The following is a 5,307-nucleotide window of genomic DNA, read 5'->3' as shown; positions in this document are numbered from 1 at the left end:
CTGTTTTATAAAATCCAAAATCACGAATGTGTGACTCCATTTACTTAACACTGCTATTGGGCTTTAGTGCTGTGGATGTGTACAATATGCTTACATACCATACATTAATGTGAGTTTTAATATTGTAATCTTCTGATTCACTCACACTGCAGGCTACTGGGTTTTTAACTCTTTACTTAAAGTTTATTACTACAAGTTTTTTTGCAATTTACTTAAAGGAACACTATAGTGTCAGGAATACACATGTATTCCTGATGCTATAGTCCTTGTATTGCTGTTTAGGTGACCGCCCTCCTCCTTGCCAGTGGAAAGCGAGGGGTGGGTTACTGCCACTAAAAGTGTTACTAGGCACCAAAATAAACAGTGCCTTTTCTATGAAAGTGTTTACATTGAAAAGCCTTCAAGGACATTACGCTGTAGTTCTGATGACTATAGTGTCCCTTTAAGATTTATTAATAGAGGGCTCTGCTGAAAACTCGTACATTACACATACTGCTGAGAGTTTTTTTGTAAACATATTGATATACAAGCTCACACTGCATGTGTACTTTAATGAGAATCAATTGAAGATTATGCTAGCTTTAGTGTACTAATAATCTTACTTTTAATAATGACAGAAGGCTTCATATTTTGCATAATTTTCCTTTACTACTCCATAGCAGCAAGACATATAGAGAAAAAAAGGAACCAATTAGAGACAGGCAGAGAGTATAATATATGCCTACCTGTCTCTAATTGGTTCCTTTTTTTTCTCTAGTGATGTCCCGAATGGTTCGCCGGCAAATAGTTGCCGGCAAACATAGCATGTTCGCGTTCACCAACGCGGGCGAACACATGCGATGTTCGGTCCGCCCCCTCTTCTTTATCATTGAGTAAACTTTGACCCTGTACCTCACAGTCAGCAGACACATTCCAACCAATCAGCAGCACACCCTCCATAGCAGACCCTCCCACCTACTGGACAGCATCCATTTTAGATTCATTCGGAAGCTGCAACCATTTTTTTTTTCAATTTATTATTTTTTTTAGTGCATATAAATGTTACAAGCAGATACTCCCCCCAGGCACTCTGTATTACTGCAGATACTCCCCCCAGACACTCGGTGTTACTGCAGATTCTCACTCCAGACACCCTGTGTTACAGCAGATATTCCCTCCAGACACTCTGTATTACTGCAGATACTCCCTCCAGACACTCTGTATTACTGCAGATACTTCCTCCAGACACTTTGTATTACTGCAGATACTCCCTCCAGACACTCTCTGTTACTGCAGATACTCCCTCCAGACACCCTGTGTTAGTGCAGATACTCCCTCCAGACACTCTGTGTTACTGCAGATACTCCCTCCAGACACCCTGTGCTACTGCAGATACTCCCTCCAGACACCCTGTGTTACTGCAGATACTCCCTCCAGACACCCTGTGTTACTGCAGATACTCCCTCCAGACACTCTGTGTTACTGCAGATACTCCCTCCAGACACTCTGTATTACTGCAGATACTCCCCCCAGACACTGACACAGAGCAGAATAGGGACTGTTCCCCCTACATAGGGTCACTTGGCAGATATGGATTGACACCTATCCTAAGGATCCCTGATACACACTGACACAGAGCAGAATAGGGACTGTTCCCCCTACATAGGGTCACTTGGCAGATATGGATTGACACATGTCCTCAGAGACCCTGATACACACTGACACAGAGCAGAATAGGGACTATTCCCCCTACATAGGGTCAATTGGCAGATATGAATTGACACCTATCCTAAGGATCCCTGATACACACTGACACAGAGCAGAATAGGGACTGTTCCCCCTACATAGGGTCACTTGGCAGATATGAATTGACACCTATCCTAAGGATCCCTGATACACACTGACACAGAGCAGAATAGGGACTGTTCCCCCTACATTGGGTCACTTGGCAGATACGGATTGACACCTATCCTAAGGATCCCTGATACACACAGACACAGAGCAGAATAGGGACTGTTCCCCCTACATAGGGTCACTTGGCAGATATGGATTGACACCTGTCCTCAGAGACCCTGATACACACTGACACAGAGCAGAATAGGGACTGTTCCCCCTAAATAGGGTCACTTGGCAGATATGGATTGATACCTATCCTAAGGATCCCTGATACACACTGACACAGAGCAGAATAGGGACTGTTCCCCCTACATAGGGTCACTTGGCAGATATGGATTGACACCTATCCTAAGGATCCCTGATACACACTGACACAGAGCAGAATAGGGACTGTTTCCCCTACATAGGGTCACTTGGCAGATATGGATTGACACCTATCCTAAGGATCCCTGATACACACTGACACAGAGCAGAATAGGGACTGTTCCCCTACATAGGGTCACTTGGCAGATATGGATTGACACCTGTCTTCAGGGGTCCTGATACACACTGGGGGGGACCTACTGTCCTCCCCCTGCCCCTACCACTGCGTGGTGGGTGGGGGCCATAAAAATAATGAGGGGGGGACCTACTTTCCTTCCCCCGGCCTCCAACCCTGCACGGTGGGTGGGGGCCATGAATCACAATGGGGGGAGGACCTACTGTCCTTCCCCCTGCCCCCACCCCTGCGCGGTGAGTGGGGGGCATAAAAATAATGAGGGGGGGGACCTACTGTCCTCCCCCGACCCCACCCCTGCACGGTGGGTGCGGGCCATAAAAATAATGGGGGGAGGACCTACTGTCCTACCCCCACCCCTGCGCGTTGGGTGGGGGCCATAAAAATAATGAGGGGGGACCTACTGTCCTCCCCCCGGCCCCCACCCCTGTGCGGTGGGTGGGGGCCATAAAAATAATGAGGGGGGGACGTACTGTCCTCCCCCCCTGGCCCCCACCCCTGAACGGTGGGTGGGGGCAATAAAAATAATGAGGGGGGGGACCTACTGTCCTCCCCCCGGCCCCACCCCTGCGCGGTGGGTGGGGGCCATAAATCACAATGGGGGGAGGAACTACTGTCCTCCACCCGCCCCCACCCCTGCGCGTGGGTGGGGGCCATAAAAATAGTGAGGGGGGGACCTACTGTCCTCCCCCCGGCACCCACCCCTGCGCGGTGGGTGGGGGCCATAAAAATAATGAGGGGGGGACCTACTGTCCTCCACCCCTGAGTGGTGGGTGGGGGCCCTAAAAAAAACAATAAGGGGGGACCTACTGTCCCCCCCAGCCCCCAGCCCCCACCCCTGAGTGGTGGGTGGGGGCCCTAAATAAAAATCCCCCCCCAATCAAAGGTGACTAGGGGTCCCCAAGCCCCTAGTCACCCACCCCCCCACCCCAAAAAAAGTTACCCCCTACTAAAAGTTACACAGAGCACTCTGATTGGTTAGATTCCAAGCCCACCAATCACAGTGCTCTGTGTCATTTTACACAGCGTGGGAAAGTTCTTTGGAATTTTCCCACGCTGTGTAAAATGACAAAGAGAACTCTGATTGGTGGGCTTGGAATCTAACCAATCAGAGTGTTCGGTGTCATTTTACACAGCGTGGGAAAGTTATTTGGTTTTATTATGGTTTTTAATTTGGCCTTTTTGGGGGCTGAAAAAAGAAGATTTTAGAAGAAAGAAAACATCGAATGGTAAGTTGTTTTTTTCTAATTTTTTTACAGGTTCTTAGTTAAAGGTGCCCCCCTCATGATTTTTAGGGTGAGCGGGGTGGTTAGGGGGATAATTCTTTTTTGGGGGGGGAGGGTGTGACTAGTTCCCCCCCCATTTGTATTTAGGGCCCCCACCCACCGCTCAGGGGGGGACAGTAAGTCCCCCCTTTATTGTTTTTTTAGGGCCCCCACCCACCGCTCAGGGGTGGGTGCCGGGGGGGGGACATTAGGCCCCCCACCTTATTAGTATTTAGGGCCCCCACCCACCGCTCAGGGGTGGGGGCCAGGGGGGGACAGTAGGTCCCCCCTTATTGTTTTTTTAGGGCCCCCACCCACCGCTCAGGGATGGGGGCCGGGGAGGGACAGTAGGTCCCCCCCTTATTGTTTTTTTAGGGCCCCCACCCGCCGCACAGGGGTGGGGGCCGGAGAGGGGGAGGACAGTAGGTCCCCCCCCATCATTATATACCATCTGTTACTTATGGCAATCCACACATCCATATAAAATCAATATAAATATAGAATATGCAATATTCTACTGACCTCCAGCGTCATATTTTCCCCATAGGAAAGCATTGAAAAATGCTTTCCTGTGGGGAGATTCAAATGCGAGCGCAGCCATTGCCGCACGTGCGCATTAGGTCTCCCCCGCCGGCGTCCGTGTGCGCAAAACTAAGCCAGCACTGAGGTTCATCGGCGCTGGACCCAGGTTAGTGACACAAGGGGTTTTAAACCCTTCTGCACCACAGGGAGGGGGCCTTGACCGAGGGGGCAGCTATAGTGCCAAGAAAACGAGTTTGTTTTCCTGGCACTATAGTTTCCCTTTAACCCCTTAAGGACCAAACTTCTGGAATAAAATGGAATCATGACATGCCACACATGTCATGGGTCCTTAAGGGGTTAAAGGATCTGCTGCCTTGAAGCATTAGAGCTGTTTTAGCAGCATGGCGGGGACCTACACGATATTAGGCAGGTCGATTTATTATTGTGGCTGATCATGGTATCGCTAAATACTTCACTGTGTGTACAGGTCTAGATCTACTTCAGTATGTATATGTATCCTTAAGGGCTTCAATGTGTGTATCTCTATATGATCCGATGTATGTGTGTGTATTTTTATGTATGACTAAGTGCCTTTCTATTTTTATAAGGACACGTACCTCAACACATGCATGAGTTTACAACTAGCATATAACTCTGCATTCACCTTTGAGCTCAGTCAGGCACAAACTATCTCTTGCAAATACATATGATTGCAGAGTTGTCTACCAGAATGTAAACATATTTACATGCATAGCTATAACTCCATACACACAGTGCAATTTAGACTTGTGCATAGCAGAAAAAATTGGTTTGGAGTGTGGCTCAGAACTCAATGGAGACAAACGTGTGAGGCTGTTGCTCTACGACCATTGGCACTATATAGCACATACATTCATAATGACATACAGACATACATACATACATTCTTACTGACATACATTGATACTGGCATACAAACATATATACATTAATACAGACAGACATACATGCATACATACACACATACATACATTCATACTGACATACAGACGTATATACATACTGACAGACATGCATACAAACACACACACAGCTCGTTTTTCAGCCACTCTCCTGTTTCTTACCTTTTCTTTGCAGGAGGGTGGCTGGGGCTGATGGGAGTCAGCACGG

General features: G+C 48.2%; 1 non-coding gene across 1 annotated transcript; it reads right to left on the bottom strand.

The window, feature by feature from the left end:
• Positions 1-2,773: 2,773 nt before the first annotated feature.
• LOC134578227 (small Cajal body-specific RNA 11) lies at positions 2,774-2,911 on the bottom strand. The gene has a single exon (XR_010086092.1). It is a non-coding gene; the product is annotated as a small Cajal body-specific RNA 11 (non-coding RNA).
• Between the last annotated feature and the right edge of the window lie 2,396 nt (positions 2,912-5,307).

The sequence above is a fragment of the Pelobates fuscus genome, chromosome 11 (genome assembly GCF_036172605.1).
Source record: "Pelobates fuscus isolate aPelFus1 chromosome 11, aPelFus1.pri, whole genome shotgun sequence".
Lineage (NCBI taxonomy): Eukaryota > Metazoa > Chordata > Amphibia > Anura > Pelobatidae > Pelobates > Pelobates fuscus.
The sequence above is the reverse complement of the archived record's forward strand: the minus strand, read 5'-3'. Positions and strand labels throughout refer to the sequence as shown.